The sequence below is a fragment of the Mytilus californianus genome, unplaced genomic scaffold (genome assembly GCF_021869535.1).
Source record: "Mytilus californianus isolate M0D057914Y unplaced genomic scaffold, xbMytCali1.0.p SCAF_5, whole genome shotgun sequence".
In the NCBI taxonomy this organism is placed as follows: Eukaryota; Metazoa; Mollusca; class Bivalvia; order Mytilida; family Mytilidae; genus Mytilus; species Mytilus californianus.
The window spans coordinates 91,990,317-92,013,828 of NW_026262701.1; the positions used below are offsets into that span (position 1 = coordinate 91,990,317).

Consider the following 23,512-nt stretch of genomic DNA (forward strand, 5'->3'; position numbering starts at 1 on the left):
TACCCTTTTATCATGTCTATGCTGTTACCAATGAATTTATTAATTACAACAACATTAGACTTGTAAAAAGTGGAACTACGTGAAGAAAAACATTATCACTGCATCAAAGGGGGTAGTTATTTCGCAACAGAATTCATAAATAAAGAAATTTGTCTATCCTGATTTGTCTATCCTATTATTACGGTTACTGTACAGTAACATGATAGACAATATTTGACTAAAACGTCTTTCAAAAGTATACAATTAAATATTATTTTACACATAACGAAATGTTTGGTTGTTTGACCTCATTCAAAGGTGACAACGTCTTAATCTTTGCAAGTTAGCATATACAAAATGCAATACTGCTATCGGTAACAGGATAGACAAAAAGGGTATCAGGATAGAACTTAATATGGGGATATATCGTTAATGTACGTTCTTGTTACCAAAACAAAAACAAAACGACAAAATTAAACCAACATGCAAGGGAATTACTTGATGTTGGGTTTATTTGAAAGACTTAATACGTTGCTGGTTGTTATTTTTATAATCCATGAAAACCAATTTTTAGAAGTATTTTTCAGTACAACGTGGAACATTGACAAATAATCTATCATTACACAGAATGAAAATATATAGAAGATTTAATCTTAAAAACCATCTTATTGCCAATGAAAAACAAGCTTCAAATTTTATCGAAACCTTTTCTAAATAACCCAAAATTTCTTTTGGACATGGTAACAAGATAGACAAAATATTGCACCACCTATAAAAAATGTTTCAATATATTCTTGTATTACATTATCAAGATAGCATCATTTGATATGTTAGTATTGTTTATTTTGATTTGCTTAATATGAAGAGCGTCATTTAAATAATTAGGAACTTTTATTTAATTTTGCTATTTCAAGATTCGACATCTTTGAAAATGACCCATATATCGGTTCTGAATGGTTTTTTTTAAATGAATATAAGTACAAGTATTACTGATTCATTCACGAATGTGATATCTGTTGGGGTAAAGTGTTTCTAAAATAACTACAGCTCCTTGGTACATGTTTATCTCTTTGTCGTCAATGGAGGCATATTTACATAGAAGCTTCCTGTAATCATTCCTTTGATCAAATAAGGTAACTGCATTACTTAATTTCTTTGTAAACTGACTTATATGATAGCTACCACCTTGACGTGGATATAGATTTAGTGTGTTTGTCTCCATTTGTTTTATTTTTAAACATATTATTTAAAAAATGATTTATTGTTCGATTTTTACTTGCATGTTTTTATCCTGTAATGCTTTCCATATGTTTTTTTTTCTCATGAAATCGTGGTCTGCATTTTATCACATGGATCTCCGATTACTGGTGTGTCTTTCTTTTTTATTTTCATGCAGTTAGTTATTTTTCTGGATGTTTTATGTTTTCGATAATGTAGATTTTGAATATGTAAATGAAATAACAAACATCGAAATTAAAGAAACTTTAATTGATGACAATCTTTTCCTCTTGTGTATACGTGATACCACTCTAAGGCGTCCTTTTATCTAAAAAGATAAATATAATTATGTGGTATCAATCAGCTAAATCAATACAAATGTTTTAGGTATAGCATTACAAAAATAAATAAGAATACACAGGTGTAGATCAATGCTAATTTAATTGTTCAAATAAGAGCAGAAGACGAAAAGAGGCAAATCAAAATCCATAACAATGTAACTACGTAAAAATGTGCTATTCTTAATATTCAGAATTTTGATAGTTTAACAATAGCGTGTGAGAGCAATACAGTACTAGTAAACACAACTACGACCTTCGTTTTCCGGTGATGAAAATATAATTTCCAATTTTATAAATAGTAGGAAAACTAGCCCACTTTAAAATCAAAATCGAAAACACGAAATGATAAAAGAACTGACAAATCCATAATAGGAAGAAAATAAATCTTACCAATTGTTTTAAAAAAGAAAAGAACAAACAACCCACTTTGTATCTACATCACGTGATATACAACAAAAGATAGCGAAACAAAATGTCCAACCTGTCATCATTTCTCAAAAGCAGTACAAAAAGGAGGGAAAAAACCAAAGAAGGAAAGTTAATAAAATCCACAGGTGGTTGAAATACAAACAGCCATATGGTAGGAAAAAAGTCGAACAGATAAACAACAGTTCACATAAACCTAAACATACACCTAAAACTAAAATGTAGTGGACCACTAGTTACATCTGTCCGTTCATTGCAAGTGAAACACATAAGTTTAAAGATAATGCTAGTGTATTTTCTTGCAAAACTCCTCTTTTGATTGCTGACTCAAGCGAATAAATGTGCAAGTCAACGATAAGGGGAGCACAGTTGTTTCTCACAGGAATGCCGATTATTTTTGAAAAAAATGTCCTTTTTCTGTAACAAGTATGTTGTCAATAAAAACAGCATGGTGTCAGTTGAAGAAAATTTGTGTTTGTGTTCGAATCAGAGTGGGTTTTTTTCACACGAAAGTTTTTTTACTCAGTTGTAAGACAAGATGCTGGTATCTACGTAAGCCCTTTCTTCAGTAAAACGAATAAAATGCAATCATTGCCAATGGTCGTTAGGTAAACAACAATCAATCGAAACACTTTATATAGTGCGAAATTTATACATCATTTTTTTTATAAGAATGCGGAGATGTATAATTGCCAATTGAGACCACTATCCACCAAAGACCAAAGCACGGTGATGATATGACTATATGAGGTCATCGTACGATCGTACGGCCTTGAAGGCTTCAGCGATAAACAAAACTCCTTCTCGTCCAATGAAAAGTCAGTTTTTTCCCTTCTAATTGTCATAGTACATGGCTTTCCATGCACTATAAAATGCTTTTCATGAATGACTTTTCATTGTAGATTAATTATGAAAGTGAACTCTTAATAACTACACTAACGAAGTGTAAAATCCCCTGAGGCATTTTCCTTGGGAAAATAGCCTACTGATTAAAGTTCGTCAAAAGGAATTGAAAAATAGGGCCGTGCTTACACTACACAATCTACTATGAGTACAGACAAACTGATGCATCTAGGAAAGTTTTAAGGCATGGCAGGACCTAGATATATAAAATGTATGTGTAGTCTAGGATCCAGAAAATTAAAACTTTGCCTGGATTTTGATGTGCATGTTTTTCCAGTCTGCAGATGACAGCAAAATAAACAAACACATGAGTTTCATTTGATACGGTCCACTCAGTTACACAGTTCAAATCACCCAGTGTTTGCAGATGTCTATTGTCCATCTATTGTCCATTTAAATCAATACTACTCACAACATTTATTATATGGGGGGAGCTTCTCAAACCTCTTTCCTAACTTAAGTTATTTTGGCACCTTCTGCAGGAATGGAAAAAAAATGAATAGCAAAATCCAGAAAAGTTTATAATTTTCTGAAACATTAAATGCATTTAAAATCTATTTATCCAGTTCCTGCCATGCCTTAAAACTTTTCAAGGTGCACAGGTTTGTCTGAACTCAGAGTAAAATTTGTGGTGTAAATACGGTCATATTAGCCAAAAGGTTATGATGAACCTTAAAGATGAAAGAGAAAAGAATTATAAAAAACGTTTTGAATTTTGCAAATGTTTATCATGATACATATATATAACAAACAAAAAAATGAAATGGGGGCAAAGATGTAGGTAAAATAATCTTTTATTCAATTTTGATAGCAGACATTCGAGTCAATTATTTTTTTTCCTTTCAAGAAAACAATGTCAGACTGCTGATATACATGTATAAATCAAAGGATTTTTTTCGAGAAAAAAAACACAATACATGTACATTCATAAAAAAAGTAAGCATCTGATGTTGAATGGTTGTAATTCAAATATTTATAGAGTGAGTTTTATAATTATCAAAAAATATAAAAATATCAAAAAGCTGATTTATATAATATTGTGTGCTTTTTAAGATAAAGAAATTTAAGGTATATAAGTATTAAATTTTACCTGAAGCAGAAGAAAAACTCAATGTTTGAACAATTTATCCTTTTTGTCCTCATAAAACTATGTTAGTGCTATTTCATTTTATACATTAAAATGATCATTACCTATGGTATACATTCGTTTTATTAACCTAGTTAATACTTTTATAAAAAGTGAATTCTTATTAAGGTTTGAATATTACAATGGGGAAGGATAATTTTGCAAAGTCACTCGTAAGTGTGAATATGTTCTAAGTTGGTCAGACAATACTTGGCTACGCCTTGGGCTTTAAATCTTCATAAAACATGACCAAGTATTGTCTAACCTATACATATACATATTACAGTGTTTAAATAGTTTTCACCATTATATAAGATAATATGAATAATGGTGAAATATTTTTTATCAACATAGTTGATTTTCTGTGGTTAATTAACCTATTTTCCTAATATGCATATTGTTTAAAAATCTTTGTTATACATGAAGGAAACCCATTAATATCTTAGTAATACGAAGGCTTGATTATAAAAGATTATTTCTGTAACTTCAGAATTCGGTGTTATTTATTTAACACAAAAAAAAGATGCAGAATTAGAAAATTACAAAAGGGATCTAACTGTCCCCAAATTTCTTTTTGAAAGTCAGACCCACTGTTGATGTTTTCGTTGCCAACATAAATTTGAAGGATTGATTTTAAGTACAAAAGATTAAATATTCATATAAATTACGAAAAAGATATCACGGTTATGGTTTACTCCTGGTTTGCCCTCATTTAATTGTACCAATTATCTATTAGTAAAGAAAACAAAAAAGACAAAAGGGTTAATGAGCATACAATTGTATAGTCTGTTCCAACTTAATAGGTTTATAGTTTATCTGTGTTTTCTATATATTCAGGTATTTTTCATTTTGTAGTTCAACTTTTATTTGTATAGATAAAAAATATATAAATCAAATATTAGTGATTATGGTATAAATACATCAATATATGGTAAAGTTTTCTTTAATTGCAAACATAATTTTTGTAACTAATGAAGCAAATTTATACATGCCTTGCATAAGAAAATAAAATAAAAGCACTTATGGTAAAAATAAGTAATATGGGTCACTATCTGTATAATGATGAAAAGTACAAAATTTTATATATATTTCAAAAGTAACAAAACATTTATTTATTAACAAAGTCACAAACATTTTATTTACAAAGTCACTACATGTAAGGCACAAATTACAATATTTCAAAAAGTCATTCAGTTCAATCGAAGAAGATGGGATGTTGCGACAGAGAAGTATATCACGTAGATGTGTCCGTGTTAGTATCTGTATTTTAGTAGTTAGAGGCTGGTGTCTATAACTTTGTATCGTCGTCATTTTGGTGGGCAGGCTCCTCCTGTTGCATACTGGATAATTGTACATTCTGCTAGTGCCTGACTCTTCTTGAGTAACTCGATAATCTTCTAGATGTTGGGGTGGGCATGGTAGAGTCTCTTCTTAATTTTATTGTGCCAAAATTCCAAGGGGTTGGTGATGTGGGTCTTTCGGTAAAGAAATGGTTCCACAAAAAGCGATATCCTTCAACCCAAGACTCTGTCATATAATCAGTAAATGATGTTGTAGCAAATATGGTGTCAGCTTCACCAATGTCTTCTAAAGTTGTAAGCCAAACATCATCAACAAGGTAGTGTGGATTGAGAGATAGTACTGCGGCTTGTCGTATAAGTTGAATGATGTCTTCATTTTCCTTATAGTATGACTTTAGTCCACATTTCTGTGCCAGTCGCCAAATACACAGGGTAAAGTGGAAGAAGCAGCCTTTCACGGTTACCCCTGGGAACACTGTCCCTGTTGCGTTGTTGGTTTCTGTCTCGTAATCAATAAATACAGTTTCTGGTTGAAGTTGTAAATGATTAAGTTCAGCGATGTAAAGTATGTGTCTGAAGAAGCGTGAGTAGTTGATCTCGTCTTTTCCTGACAGTAGAACATACACTAGTGGGAACATAGAACTTATTATAAATTGAAAGAAGAAAGTGCTATAACTGGATGCAGATTACTGCTGGGCTACTGAACAGTTGCATTTATATTTATTTTTTAGAATTTATTGGTTTTTATATATTAAATTTCAGAACAAAGTGTTTATTAAAATAAAAAAAAATAAATAAATAAGGTGAAAAAATAAAAGAAAAAGAAAATGTTTCATCATTTTACTTTTTACATTTTTTTCCCCAGAATGAAATTTTTTTAAATATTTGTCAAATTCAATACATTTTCTGTTAAATTTATAAAATATTTTTGCACATTTTCCTTGATTTAATAGTAGAAATAAGCATCTTTTATAATATTTACAGGTAAAATAGAGGTAGAAAATATGACTATAATTCAGAAATAAACTATAATTGTTAAAACAACAAAACACCCTATGTTTTTATAAACCTGCAATTAAATGTGGGCAAACCAGGATGACACCACGGTTATTAAGGTAAAAAAAGCAATTGACTGCACTTTTATCAATTTTTTAACATTTCAAATAAGAAGTATTAACGCTACGAAAATGTAAAGGTCTACATGAATTCATCTAACCAAATTTTAAAGGTCTTACAAACGATGTCAATTTCATACATGAAAATGTTTGAAATAGACGTGTTAGGAAAGTCAATACGATTTTGACGCTGATGTTAAATACCAATACCACTACAGGCTATTGTGGGGACCGTCTCAAAAAGTCCAGATAATCATTCATTATAGTTACCTGTATGGGTTTGTTTGATAATGCTGAGATGACTTTTATACAATTAAATAATAACAATTTATTCCGCAATACACTGAGGAGGATCCAGCAAAACAACACGATCATTATTAATATTATTATCATAAAATTGCATTGTTTCATAGTAGTGATCGAATAAGTCTAAGATCGTTGTTCCCCCATTTCTTACTATGTTGTTGAACGACAAGGAAAATCTGCAAAGTGATCAAAATAAATAAATTAAAAAAATCACTGCAATCAAATCACATCCGAATCCTATTTTTTACTCTAAATCAATCTTTGTTCAAAATGTTCGTTTATTTGAAAATGTTTTAAGATATACTTTTCATGTCGGGGCCTTTCATAGCTTTTATGCAGGATGGGTTTTGCTCCTTGTTGGAGGGCATACGGTGACCTATAGTTGCAAACATTTACGTCATTTGGTCTCTGGTAGATAGTTGTCTTCTTTGGCAATCATACCACATCTCCTTATTTTATATCATTTTCTATAATAGAGAAATGTGTAGCTTAAAATTCTAGTGAAAAAAAAGTAGAAATTTGTGTACTAGGCAAATTAAAAAAAAAATAAAAGCATGAAACAAAAACTTTTTCAATTTGATTATCTTTGTCTTTTTATTTTATCTAGAAAGGTCACTCTGGCAATTTAATTTAATCATTATGCTGAAAAGGGACTACCTTTAAAAACCCCATAAAAATGTGTGAATTAATTATTCTAATTCACATTTTAACTGACATTTTCTGTCTATCAATTTTTGTCAGTTAGTTTTTCAGACAAAAGAGGTTATCGAATTAAGTTTTAAAAGATTACCACATTTGGGTATTATTCAAGCATGTTAAATTTACGTTTCGGTGAAGGGTCGGAATTTTTTTTTCTTGGTAACACGGCTTTCTCCACCAACAAAACAGAACACCACGATTTAATTGAGATACTGTTGAAAGTGGCGTTAAACTTTTCATATGGAGACGTTGATTTTATTATCTTTGGGTCAGAAGGATATTTTGAAAATGGAATGTTCATTTTCACCTCTTGCAAAGCCTGCTAAATTATATGTCGGGCATTTTTTTTTTTTTTTTTCGATTTCCTTCATTTTGTTTTGCGTAATATTCACTATACTCTCCGCTTTCTAAATTGGACGGTATATAGTGATGGATGGATGGGTCCATCCGTCCGTTCTTTCGTCCTTCTGTCCATTTATTGCATTCATCTCCAGATAGTAGTAGACAATACGAATCACATACGGCTCGTGGAAAGTGGTTTTCTTGAATATTAAAACGATGCGCAGCAAGACAACTTTCTTCCAAGAATTGGCACCAACTTGGAATTGGATTTTCCTCCAAACTGAGTTAATTTGTGTGATAAGATTTATGCAAACCTCTCACCAATTGTTACGCCATAGTAGGAGACACCAAATAAGACAAAACCGCAAAGGGAAAAACAGAAAATGCAAAAAACTAAATAGAAGAAATTTAGAATGTCAAGTTTATGTCGAACACGCCATCAGATGTTTAAAAACATTTAGGGTTGTCGGAACTTTGTGGAGACATCCAAGACACGAATCCAATCAAATTGTTGAATTGTGTACCGGACTTATGGAGAGGCAAACTGAGTTATTTGACTATTAAACATATTCTACTTATATCATTTAATGTATATATTTGAACTTGTGGCCGTAAAATCCGCCATTCCCATTCTTGACCCTTACATATATTTTTTTAAGTTTTGTTTTGCACTCCCAAATCAAACAAATACAAATGAATGTATGAAGATCTACGTAAGGCAAATGCACGTCTTAAAAAATGGAGTCGACGTTAACCGTTCGCTTCATATTGTATCAAACACACCACAAAGCTAAACTATACTACGCCGGGATACTTTTCAATGCAATTGCATTTTGAGAAAGTCCCCACTTAAATTTTGTATCGGTATTGGTATTTAACATCAGCGCGGTACTTAAACCCCTTTCCTAACACGTCTAATAGTACAGACAAAAATAACAAAGTGGAACCAGTGACATTACTCACATTTTCTATTAGTCATTAACCTTCATAACAAGGTCCATGGACAGTTTTGTCCTTCCATAATCCATTTACACAAATTGTTTTATAACATGTGTTGAAGAGCTTGACATAAAACATATTATTAATTTGTCCATCTTTACATTCATCAAACGGTAATCCCATGTCACCAAAGTTTAGAAAATTAAATCCATCTAATATATCAGGAAACTTTGGTTTAGGAATGTTTTCTTGAGATTCTGGATTTTCAGTATGGGTACATTTTCCATCATGGCAAACAGTATTGGAATATTCTTTCTTACATTTGCCATCCTTACATTCCAATGAAACAAAACCTCTGTTTTCGTCGGTTTTACATTTTCCGTTTATACAGATTGATGACAAACCACTTTTATGACTAAAGCTTATACCAGTGTCAAGCGTATAAGCTACGGCGAATGTTAGAACTGCTAGAATGAAATACACAATGTACTTCATCGCCTCGTCTTGTTTCTTGAAATAAAATGAATATCGTTTTCCAAAATGGAAAACATACAACACAATATGCGCAGTTTTTTTCAGGACTTAATACACCGTCAATAAGCAACAAACATTTAACATTATTAATGTATTGATTTACGGATTTATAAACGATATCGGCTGAATACTTCCAAATCACAGCTGCAGAACATAAAGAAGATAAGTGAAATTGTCTTAAAGATTAAAAACCACAACACCCTGCACCTAACAACACTGACCAACTCAACAAAGAATGAAAATCAAGACAACCACAAATTAAATAAACAACACGTGATCTAGATAGATATGACACAAAATAGTTTTCCGGGTACCAAAATGTTCAATATATAAAAATGAAATACCATGGGTACAATAAAACAGCATCAAGTCGAAGAAAGACAGACAACACTAAAATGAAACACGGACAGGCCTTTTATGAATATAAAATTTCATAAACATGCCATGCATACTTCAGGTACCACTTATTTCTTGAAAAAAAAAGACATGGGGGACAAGCATAATTTTAGAAAATGAAATTAAAATGTACTCAAATCTACACGTATGGTAGTTGTAAATGATTGTTCTCTCTCTCGCACTGTCCATTACTTCAGTCATATTTTTTTATGCAAACATGTATATACTGTTAATTCAACAATTATTGTGTGCATTTATTAATGCGATTTTTGAAGAATGAACAAAAATGCGAGATTAATTATTGCGATTTCAGGAAAATCTGCATACAGATATATGTATTATAAGATATCAGAATGCGAGTTCTTATAAGACCTTTTTCAATAACTCCCAAAACCGACTAATGACACCTATAAGTTTCAGGTGAAAAGGAGAGGTCGTATTAAAGTTGCAAATAATTCAAGAATAACATTACATACACATATTCGATTTCACAGTATTAATCTAAAAATGAAGAGATGTGTTATAATTGCCAATGAGACAACTATCCACCAAAGTTCAAATGAAGTGGAGATAAGCAATTATAGGCAACTGTACGGCCTTCAACAATGAGAAAAACCCATACCGGATAGTCGGCTATAAAAATCCCCAACATGAAAAATATGAAACAATCCAATTGAGCAGACTAACGGCCTAATATTTAACAAAACAATTTACGAAAATCAAATATCTTTGTTAGTTTTATAAGAGCCATCGAGAGCTGATCGAAGGTTGACCAGAATAAGGCCCAATAATTCACATTGATGCAACAAATTGCAGACATGGTCCACTTTAGTTGCCAGAAGAATGTGTTCTCCTGGGAGATTAAATATACCAAAATCGCCACCCTTTGGTATTCATTTACTTCACGTCAAATCAATTTTCGTTATCCGGAAAATAAATTTGAAGTAAAATGTCGAAAATTAAATAGTATTGTTACTGAATAAAGAATTCAGCTAACCATCAAAGTGGTGATTTAAAAACTATTAAGAAATGAGAACATTAGGTGAAGGTTGGCGCCTATGAAAACGTTTAAACCCGCTCCATTTGTTTGCACCTGTCCTAATTCAGGAACCTGAAGTTCAATGGTTGTTGTTTGTTGAACAGATGTGGTTCATAAGTGTTTCTCGTTTCTCGTTTTTTATATTATTTATGATAGATCAGACCGTTGGTTTTCCTGTTTGAATGGTTTTACACTAGTCATTTTTGGGGCCCTTTATAGCTTGCTGTTCGGTGTAAGTCAAGGCTCCGTGTTGAAGGCCAAGACAAGTACTGCCCTTGTCAACAGACGTAAACAATAGTTTGATTAAACATCCAATACTTAAAAACAGGTCATTTTTCATTTTTTTCCAATTTCACAAAGATCATGAGCGAGCTAGAAGCTCATCGTCTTAAAAGACGAAACACAATATTGAGATACTTCTAGCCTTTTGTTCATACTCAATTAAAAAATAAAAGTGAAGTCTAACAATTGATTCTTTTTTCTACATTGGCTAGAGGTAAAGGGGGAGGGTTGAGATCTCGCAAAACATGTTTAACCCCGCCGCATTTTTGCGCCTGTCCTAAGTCAGGAGCCTCTGGCCTTTGTTAGTCTTGTATGTTTTTTAATATTAGTTCATTTATAAGTTTTGGAGTTTAGTGTGACGTCCATTTTCACTGAACTAGTACACACTTTTATTTGGGCTAGCTGAGGACCACCTCCGGGTGCGGGATTTTCTCGCTGCATTGAAGACCCATTGGTGGCCTTCGGCTGTTGTCTGCTCTTTGGTCGGGTAATTGTCTCTTTGACATATTCCCCATTTCCATTCTCAATTTTATTACTACCAAAACAAGAATCAAAGTACTGAAGTACTGAACATCGGATGACCGCAGGTTCTTGTGGATGGTCAAAAGCACATGTCACAGAAACAGATCACATCTCTATACCTGAAACTGAGGTTAATTTACAGAGATATTTTTTTCTTATACAAGTTCGTGCTTGGATGATGAATAAATGACAGGAAATTCAACCTCACCGTAATAACTATTATATTGTAGTGATACAAATCAGTATACCTTAGACTATTATACTAATATAATAATAGTTCCAGAGAATACACTGGTTTGTTGTTATATATTATATTAATATTACGGTTGCATGTATATATAATTTTCATCTATATGTATATCATACTATTCTACTATTATTATAGTGTAATGCAAGTGCATGGTGGACACTCTTCTGTAAAAAAAAATCAAAGTCTTAAAGGCTGTAAAAGCAATTGCTGCCAAGTTAATGTTTTGTGGACTTTTATTTTTCATCCATATATATAAGAATTAAACCTGACAGGACAGGAGTGTTGACTAGTGAGAAGCAAGACGGTTTTAACTTTATATCAATATAAGACTTTAGCAGGAAATCATTTTAAATATGTTTTATATTTTACAAGGAGACAACAAGTTTACCAGGCTAAAGTTGGGGTTAATTATACATGTGCTGAAACATATAACTGAAAAAAAAAATCATTATGGATTATCCCCTGGTAGTGTTTGTAACTGGGCAATAATTTCCTTTATTGATTTAATTTTAACCATTTTCATAATTAATTTAAATTAACCATTCAGTTAAAACATTTCAACTTTCCAGACGCAAATGTTGAAAAACGGGACAGAAATAAAATATCTTACAAGACATAAACATGTAAAAAATAAATATATATTTCAGCTTACTTAAAATATTTTCATAATGTTACTTTGACATCATTCCTTAAAACTAAGTCCCAAACATAATTGCTCAGTTGACATGTGTCATCCTCATGCGATACGAGATAACTATAATTCTGATGCAATCCCGAAAAGGGGGGTCATCACAAACAAACATGACATTAAATTGTCATTATACGAACTAGAACAAACAGCTCTATGTTGCATTGATATTTATCAATTTTCAGGAAACATGTGAAATAAATTTCAGGTCCATTTCATTATAGTGCCTAACAAGATTGCGTGAGGTAGACGAAATTGACCTTAAAACGATCGTATTGTCTTTTGATGTCCAAAAATAGGCAGATCGGACATATAAGGACTTTATCTAATGACTACATAAATTTGGGATTTATTATTATCATAATATTCTAATGAAACTGAAAATTGTATTTTTTTTTAGGATAAACAACAATTTTACCTGGCCGTTTTTCTGCATTTATCTTCGAAAAATGGCGTATTTAATGGAATAGAACTTTCTCTTTTTTCTCCGCAATAGGCTATCAAAAATAATTTATCTAATGTGTATGTGGAAAATTATGTGAAAAGATAAAAAGTGGCAATTGTTACCTTTCATACCTTAAGTTTCGTTCATCTGATTCTGACCAATGCTTATATACTAAATATCTATTTATATGCCGCTATTATTGTTGTTGTTACCAATTATGTAAATCAATTGTATCTGATTTTATGCCCTTTATGGGCCCTGTAATTTGGGAAATAAAAAAAAAATCTATTCATTGATAAAACGTAATATGGACTGGTCCAGTGTCCAGTTTGCAGGTCATTTAATTTTCTGTACACATTCATGCACGCTCTGATTTAATCAATATACTCGTACGAAAAAGCATGAACAGTTTGAAGGTAATCTAATAATAACTTAATCCAATCAAATTGCATTAGATTCAATAACAATGTCAAGTCCACATCATAATGAGTAATAGAGGTAAACTGGGTAGGGAGAAAATGACAGATATTTCAAGTTAATATTTATGCAATAACGAATTAAAATTTGTCAACCAAAAGTTTTGCTACAATTTCAAAAACATGTCGTTCTGTATGGGTATAGTTTTCGGATCTTTCATTAGCGTATTTAAGGCTATAAAAAGTTTGGGCTTCAAAAGTTCACACAATTATTGACTTTATACAGAAAATTCGTCCTTGTAAAACATTTAATAGTTCACAAATGATACGCGATTTTAAAGTAAAATTATTTCTTAAAACACTGCAAAAAATTTCATTCATATTGATAAAGTGGTATCGTCATAAAGTGCGTTGAAATGAACAGTGGTATAGCAAACATCGAATTCCCTCACAAAATGTTATCACACACTACAGTAAGGGGAGTCAGTTAAGTTTGTCTATTTTTAGATACTATACAGGTAATCGATTAGTGTAGTGATTTTGATTTTGATTTTACGATAAATACATGAATGAACGATAATTTTATGAATGAACATGAGCACCTGACCTCTTTCTTAAACACCTATTAAACATATAAAACCGTATTTAATAAGGAGATAATTCAGTCAAATTTTCAGTACTAAATCAACAACTGAAATGATTCCATTTTTTGATGAAACATCGTACGAACGGAGAACGGAATCGCAGGTATACAAATGCACTTTTTTCCCTTGTAATGACCGCGGATCTATAATTTTTATAGATCGGTTGAAATCCCAAAACTAATTTGCATAATGGAAATTTAGGCGATAGCAATACATCGGAGTGACCTCAAGGTCATCCTCTGTAAAAATGTCGTTGTAAGCCAGTATACATATATATACAGTCCGCCAAAAGTTAAGCACCACCTAAATATAACTGGCAATATTTTTTTATCTATTTCGAAAAAAATATTTATGTTTGGTGTTATGAATTGCCTTTAACATACACTAAGAAAATTCATTACGACCAAAAAGATTGTACTTCGATAAACCCGCCAAGCAACTTTTTATTAAAGGTCAACTGCACTTTTACAAATGCACTGTTTCGATGCCTTTAAATCATATACCTACTGTCCCGCGTACAGGTGAAATTTGACCTTCACCAAGTCCTTGTGAAATATGACAAGGCGTAAGTTATCTGTGACTGAACGTTGGCAAGCAATTGGCATGTCAAATGCCGGTAGGAGCACTAGGAGCACAGGTAACCATTTCAATGTTAATCACACCATCATTGTCAGAATTTTACAACGTCATGATGACACAGGAACAGTAAATGATAGACCAAGGTCCGGAAGACCCCGTTTAACTAACTGTCGTGATGACAGACTGCTTATTGGTCGTGCTAAAGCCAACCCATTTACTCCTGCTCCACAGCTTAGAAACCACTGGCCTCCAGGTGGTCGTGTTAGTGTTCGAACATTGCTCCGTCGACTTCATAGAGGCTACCTAAGAGCACGTCATGTTGTGAAGAGACCTGCCCTAACAGCCAGGCACCGTATAATCAGGTTTCAATGGGCTAATGACCATCGACGCTGGAACATGAGAAGCTGGCAAAAAGTTCATTGGTCAGATGAGAGTCTGTTTCTGTTACGACCAATAGACGGCAGAATACGCGTTTGGCGGGATAATAAAACTGCCTATGACCAAAACAACATTTGCCCAACGACTGCATTTGGTGCTGGTGGTGTTACAGTATGGGGTTGCTTCTGATACTGTTGTAAGCTGGGTATGCATATTCTGCAGGGTAACATGAACGGACAGACATACATGGATTTGGTGCCTAGAAACATTGTAGTCCCTCATTTTGATAATCATCCACTTGCGTCAAGACCCTTGTAAATGGACGACAACGCTAGACCACACAGACCAATGATTGTAACCGAGTACAAAGAGCAAGAAGCCATTGACACTATCTTTTGGCCTTCCATGTCTCCAGACATGAACCCTATAAAACATGTCTGGGATGCCATTGGCAGAAATCTCAATCGCAGAGAACCCACCTTTGCAAAATCTTGGCGATTTAAGAGTGGCAATGGTTGATGAATGGAATAGATTTGCTCAACTAAACTTCAGAAGGCTTGTACAGAGTATGAGACGCCGTGTTATGTAACTGTACCGGAAGAGAGGTGGTTACACATTATATTGACTCAAATATTGACATAAAATTTGCCGAACATGCCAAAGATTATTTGTAGAGACTTTTAATGATATTGGGTGATTAATTGTTGTAAAAAAATAAAATCACAGTGAAACTTAAATTCCGTTTCTGATTTGTGTAATTTTCACTATTTCTACGAACGCAAAATTCAAATGCATAGAACCTGCATAAGTGACCAAACTTAAGTTTATGGTTTGTTTATGGTATATGTTAGCAAAATTGCTACATGAATATTTTCTCTTTTTCGGGGATTAACCGAAATTTTAAATGAAAAAATTTTCGATGCAATAAAAATAGGTGGTGCTTAACTTTTGGCGGACTGTATATATACGATAATTACTGTTTTTAAGACTACCCCTTACATTTCAGGCACTTTTACCTGTCGGTGTCGTTGTCAACTGTTGGTGTAGACAGTTGTTGAAAAGGTCTGATATTTCGATACGCATCAACTCGCATTATTCATATTAATAAAAATCTCGCAATAATTTCTGATTTTACAGTATTGCATGGTTGTATAAAATTTTACTTAGATTCTTTCGAATTTTTTTTCTATTTCAGCAGATTTGTTTTTAATGTTTGAACATAAAAACTCTCTTTAAATTGTTCTTAGGGGGCCTCGGTGGCCGAGTGGTCTAAGTAGTCGAACTACTGTATCACTAGTCTGTCAAAACTGGCGGTTCGTATGCCGCACATGGCACGTGCGCTCGACTCTAATCATAATTGACTAGGAGTGTCAGTTTTCCTATCAAAGGTCGGTGGTTCTCTGCGGACACTCCGGCTTCCTCCAACCAATAAAACTGACCACCACGAAATAGCACTAAAGTGTTGAAAGTGGCGTTAAATACCAATCAATCAATCAATCAATCAATAAAGTGTCCTTCACTGTCAAAAGAAAAAAATAACATAGACATAAACTGGTGGTTATACAGTTTCCATTGTATCCAAGTTTTAAAATAATTTACAACTGCAACATATATTGTGCATGATATTTACAACAACAGAAACACTAGCATACAAGCACTATAGAGTCAACATATGGCTTTATTCCCCATGTACTATCGAACATGTAATATGGTTATGAACATAAAGTGTGTATAATGTTAACACGATTTACTACAGAAGAAGCGTAATATATGGTAACAAGTTTTAGCATCTTACTTAATGTTAAATATAAAACATTGATCAATACAATGTATGCAATCGATAAGAGGATTAAGTGGATATATTTCTAATTGTATAATATAGCACAATAAAGTGCATATATATGTATATTGTATACAACCAATCACATCATCACACATCATCTTTTTTACATATCCAATATATATAATGTATTGTATTGTTTGCTTGCATGCTTTGTAACTATTCTATTGTTATACAATGTTCATGGGAGAAGACTAAACTAGATATACGCGGAAAAACTTCCAACAGGATTAAGCGCAATAAAATTCTACTACATGAATGTAAAAATACGGTACTCGTTATACTAGTAATGTCAGATTAAAAACAAAGACTGATCAAAGATACCAGGCTTATAATTTGGGTACGACAGACTCGCGTGTCGTCTCCATACGAATCAGCGGCGTTTGAATCTGAAAGTTGTAAAACTATATACGCATGAGGTAGAAAAATACTCTTAGTGTTTCAATAACTTAACATTTTAAGAATAGTGAATTTACAGAAAATAATCGCATCGGTGACATTTCATGTCCCTACAAAAGTTTTGACTACTGGTGGGCTGGTGAAATTAACGCCCCCATCAGTGGCATCGACCAAGTGGTTGTAAAAACTCATCAAAGTATGCACCATTATTAAGCCATAAATTGGAACTACTGAAGTTTTTTTCTTTTGATTTAACATCATCATATATTAAAAAAAAAAACGCGGTATAAGAAGTTTGAAAAATTACTTTACTTCAAATCATGAAAAGAAATACAAACGAATTCACATTGATAAATTGATACTTGAACAAATTTTGAAAAAAAAATGATCGATAGCTGGGAGAAAGATGGGACAATTTGTACTGCCACTGTATACGCAAAGCTTAAACGGACACCCAACCTTGATTTTTTTTACTCCCGTGTTACTGTTATTTCTATACGAATATCAACATTAATATCGTAATGAATTTGTTCATATCAGAATCCAAAGAGCGATGCTCCACGTCATCACGCATGACGTCATAAGTCGATAGTTGAAAATTCGTTAAAAGAATAGTTCGTATATTTTTATCACTATTAAATTTGAAGAATCTTTATATCTATATCAATCAATACATGATACATGAGTATTGACTTTTATAAATTGACTTTAAAAATATTCCCTTGCGTAACTTGGTGAACCTCCATCAACAGACAAAGAATCGAGTTCGCTCTGTTGATTCAAAATAAAAATAAAAAAATAAAAAGCTAAAATGGACAAATCTGCAAATATCTATAAAATTGTTATACAAAATTATGTAGGTGTTATTTCATTTACATCGGTCCCAAAAATCAAAACTTTTTCTTCAGTAATTCCGCAATAAGTCATCTTCAGTGAAAAAACGGACAATTGACCTTTGCATCATTTAGATAATTGCCATTACATGTAATATGAAAATCGGACTAAAATGGCTAATTCATTGCTACTATTCCAACGAATACATATAACTATTTGTGTACATCTGTGAAAATTTCAGATTTTTTACACAAATTTGAAAAATCCTACTATAGATAACATGGTACGTGTGTACCTGTCCATGTACAGTCAGAATTCTTCATTATATTTTATGTGTTTTTAAATGTCCATGTTTTCAATCTTTGTAACAGAAATTATGAAATAGAGACTTTAAGTTTCTGTTATTATCTTGATAAAATATAGGAAGTTATATATAATACATCTTAAGATCAAAAAAGAGGAGCGAAAGATACCAGAGGGACAGTCAAACTCATAGATCGAAAATAAACTGACAACGCCATGGCTAAAAAATAAAAAGACAGACAAATAATAGTACACAAGACACAACATAGAAAACTAAAGACTAAGCAACAGGAACCCAACCAAAAACTGGGGGTGCTCTCAGGTGCTCCGGAAGGGTAAGCAGATCCTGCTCCACATGTGGCACCCGTCGTGTTGCTCATGTTATTACAAATCCGGTAAATAGTCTAATTATTATGGATTATGCATATTCTTCATATTGAACTTTGATTGATCAAAACTTGGTCGATACAGCAGTATGTTTGGACTGTTCACCTCATGATAGATCATAGTCATCCTTTAAGTTTTCAGTGCATCTGTAGCGTCAATGAATTATCATTAACACCATGCGATATTTTTTTCAGTTGATAAATGTATGATGAGGTCACTTAAAGACCCATTGAATTCAAAAAGTATTTAAGTATTTTACTTTTTCTCTAATTTTGCTACAGTGCTTCAAACTTCTGAAGCAGACCATAATAATGTTGCAGGCAGGAATAAATCAACGTGCTGATGCTAGACAGTTTCATGTCAGAAATCCCCACTTTCAGTCCTTAACAACGTTACATGCAGACGAAATTTGTAAATGACCAACCATGATCTCAATAAAATTTAATTTTGCAATGCCATTTGCGAGAGAGACTAACGACTTCAGTGGCAACTGTTAATCAAGTCACCGAATGTTATGGCAGACAGATTCACGCCAAAAGTGTTTGCCATACACTGAAATTCCTCAGAATTCACTGTTGAAAATCATTTTAAGGTTTTCTGCACATGTTTAAACTGTTAAACTGCCAACAGATTGCAATTTCTAAGACAGAGGCATAATCAGCATGGACAAAAAAAGAACTCAAAATATCTCAAACAGAACTGACCGACTTTTCTGTCAATCAGTTGGGCGTAGGTTACAAGTTGTTATTGTCTTCGGCGGTTAAAGAATCCCATGGACAAGAAGAAAACCAGGGTTTCAGAGACCACCACATGAAGTATTTTACAAATTTTGCAAATTCAAAAAGAAATATATAAGAAAAGAATAATCTAATGTCCCGTTTTAAAGTCTGTCAGAACATATATACAGATAGGAACCATTCATAGGAATGTTGTTTTTTAATTGAAAATGACGGACGCCATTACGAGTTAGTTGACCGTTATGGAATATCTGTTTCACAGATGACGACGGATATGCTCCAATTGTCGTAACTACAGTCCCGTTCCCTTTTCCCCGAATATGACCCACCGAATTATATTGATCACCGGGTTTGTACTTACATGAGCAACACGACGGGTGCCACATGTGGACCAGGATCTGCTTACCCTTCCGGAGCACTTGAGATCACCCCTAGTTTTCGGTTGGGTTCGTGTTGCTCAGTTTTTAGGTTTCTATGTTGTGTTTTGTGTACTGTTGTTTGTCTGTTTGTTTAGCCATGGAGTAGTCCGTTTATTTTCGACTTATGAGTTTGAACGTCCCTTTGGTATCTTTCGTCTCTCTATTTCATATCAATAATAGTAGATTCTTGATATACGTCAACTTGGCAGCAACACAATAACAACCCAACACCACAAAAAAACAAACTAAAAAGACATGTGTTATGGTTTTTTAAGCAAATATACAACATACATTTTGCATACGAGCAAAGTTTACATTTTATGCAAATCCCTTCTGCATGTAAGGTGTTGACTATTTCTACAAAGTAGTTTCAGTGAAAACAGTGACCTCACACAAAAACAAAAAATAAAGTAGAGTAAAAATTGTAATGTACCTTTCGTCAAAAATGTTATTATTTTCTCGCTATCTTCATAATTTTTTTTTCAAATTTCCTTCCAAGATTAATTCGTATCTTGCATATTCATCAAAACTCAATATCATGTATAGAGCTCAGATATTAGTTTTAATAGTAATATAGATAAAAAAAAATAAGGTTTGGCATTGTTTGATGTAACCATGGAAAAGTGTTAAAAGAACCTCCTCTGCAGTTCTTTAACTAATATACTGACGGACTTTAAAAACGCAACACTTATTATTATTTTTAACTCCCATTTTCAAATATGCAATTTTTGAAAAATAAATGAATAAACATGTCTCGCAAATGGCGTTGCGTAATCAAATTTTATTGACTTGACGTTGTCACTTCATATTGATCTGGTCAGGGGTGGTCATCAACAAATCCCGTCTGCCTGTACCGTTGTTGTAAGGTCAGTAGGGTGAGTTTCGGACGTGAAATTGTCTGGCAGCAGCACCTTCTCGTATTCCTGCCTGCAATATTCTTACAGCCTGTTTCAGATTTTCATTGCTCAACCTCGGTAATATGGAGATGCAATATTTCTTTTTACTGATTTAAGTGTGGGTATGGATTGAATGAATTGTTTCACGAAGAAAAAAACTTTAAAAAATCATTTGTGGGTTTCAAATTTCGCTTTAAGAAATTCGTGCGACTTCAATAATCCAGTATGTTCAATAACCTCAGGTAAGTCAGGTATTGATTTATAAACAGAAGGAAGTATGGTAACCTTTGAGTATCAATCATTATTTGATAAACAAAATCGCCAAAATGTGTGTTGCGTTTTTAAAGTCCGTTAATATATGTTGTATTACTGAACAGAAAGGATCAATAAGGAACATCTTACTTACTCATTTATGACAACGTCCCCGGAATGACTGATCCTGCCATAACCCATTGATGCATATTGTTTTGTAGCATCTGTTAAACATGCTTTCGTAATACATGTCTTCTATTTGTCCATCAATACACTCCCTAAAGCCTCCAAAACCATATCCTCCACTCATATCTCCAAAGTCCGAAGAATCGAAACCACCTCCCATATAGTCAAACTTTGGTTCAGGAATGTCTTTCGTGGGTCCAGCATCACCGGTGTGGGTACATTTCCCGTTTTTACAAAGAGTACTGGAATATTCTTTGTTACAATTTCCATTCTTACAGTCTACTGAAACATGACCTCTATCTTCTACCGTTTTACATTTTCCGTTGGTACAGCTAGTCGATATGCCACTCTGGTGACTAAAGCTAATACTAGCAGCGAAGGTATAAGTGAGGATGGGCAAAATCGTCAGAATATTAAACACAATATATTTCATTGTCTTGACTATTATTATAGAAAAGAATAGGTTTCGTTATTCGAAAAAACGGAAAAAATAATGCAGTGAGTTTTATATGCGTAGTTTTTTAGAAACTCAATTGTGCGTGTAGAATCAGAACATTCTACATTGTTCACATATTGATTTGCGGATAACTACTTTCGGCTTAATCTTTCTGCAACACAGCTGGCTGATAAAAGTGCAAATATTTAGCATAAAATCTGAGAAAAATTATTATTAATTACGTTTTCTACATATATATTATTGGTCTTGAAAGGAAATTTTTTTAAATTTGGAGCATTAGAAATGATATATAATATATAAATGCCTATTACTACAAAGTGGCATTTTAATGTTGATGAGGGCTTCTCTGCTCAGAGTTTCGTATCAATGTTTTTTTTTTCAAACATGACACGCGTAACATATTGTCCATAAATAACATTCAATGTAGAAGAAAAAAAAATATATAAGTAAAAAGATTAAACATATTGGTTTAACTCCTTTTTTAATGTAGTTGCTTAATATGCTAATGTGGATGCAAACATAAAGTGTTTACAGTGTAAACAAGATGTGATACATTAGAAAAACGTAAAACATTCATTATTTTCAGCATCTAAGCTTCTGTCAAGGACAAATAATAACCCGACATATCACGCAATGCGGGCTAACATCTTCTTATTTTTATAAAATATAAATACTTCTTAAATTCAGCTCAAAATTGAATGAACTAAATTCTTGCACTTACTAATTTCAATCGAAAAAATTAAGCGGGATTCGAATTCGAGCGTTTGCGAAGTAAATGGCAACACAGCCTGCGCTGTTCCCAGCGCTTTAGACATCTCGAAAATAACATAAACTCGTAAAAGTTACGTGCGTCCGAAGCGCTTTTCTGATGTCCCTTCATGAGGAACGCTCAAACTCTAACATTTCAAAGCGATGCGTACATACGCTGAAACGTTAAGCGATGCGTAAATACGCTGAAACGTTAAGTGATGCGTAAATACGCTGAAACGTTAAGCGATGCGTACATACGCTGAAACGTTAAGCGATGCGTAAATACGCTGAAACGTTAAGCGATGCGTAAATACGCTGAAACGTTAAGCGATGCGTACATACGCTGAAACGTTAAGCGATGCGTAAATACGTTGAAACGTTAAGCGATGCGTACATACGCTGAAACGTTAAGCGATGCGTACATACGCTGAAACGTTAAGCGATGCGTAAATACGCTGAAACGTTAAGCGATGCGTACATACGCTGAAACGTTAAGCGATGCGTACATACGCTGAAACGTTAAGCGATGCGTACATACGCTGAAACGTTAAGCGATGCGTATATACGCTGAAACGTTAAGCGATGCGTACATACGCTGAAACGTTAAGCGATGCGTACATACGCTGAAACGTTAAGCGATGCGTACATACGCTGAAACGTTAAGCGATGCGTACATACGCTGAAACGTTAAGCGATGCGTACATACGCTGAAACGTTAAGCGATGCGTAAATACGCTGAAACGTTATGCGATGCGTACATACGCTGAAACGTTAAGCGAGGCGTACATACGCCGAAACGTTAAGCGATGCGTACATACGCCGAAACGTTTAGCGATGCGTACATACGCTGAAACGTTAAGCGATGCGTACATACGCTGAAATGTTAAGCGCAAAAAGGACCTTAATAAAATAACAAAGTTTACGTAAGGTCAAGTTTGCCTGGGGTTGGAAAAAAGTATAACAAAAATATCAAGCTCCAAAATAAATTAAAAAAGTACATAAAAACAGACAAAATCAAACGTTATCAACCAACGAGATGAGTGCAAATTAACTGTAATGGAACCTTTCTCAATATTTTTTCAAACTAGACATTTCAAAATATAGCTTTCGTTTATCGGGCGTTGCAAGTGATAATATGCAGTTCTGATATAGTCAGGATGTATTCAAGGAAAACAAGTATATAC

General features: G+C 33.2%; 1 long non-coding RNA gene across 1 annotated transcript; it reads right to left on the bottom strand.

Moving 5' to 3' along the window:
* Window positions 1-1,448: 1,448 nt before the first annotated feature.
* LOC127703273 (uncharacterized) lies at window positions 1,449-21,679 on the bottom strand. The gene is made up of 2 exons (XR_007982888.1): window positions 21,090-21,679; window positions 1,449-1,525 (listed from the first exon to the last, which is right to left on the bottom strand). It is a non-coding gene; the product is annotated as an uncharacterized LOC127703273 (long non-coding RNA).
* Between the last annotated feature and the right edge of the window lie 1,833 nt (window positions 21,680-23,512).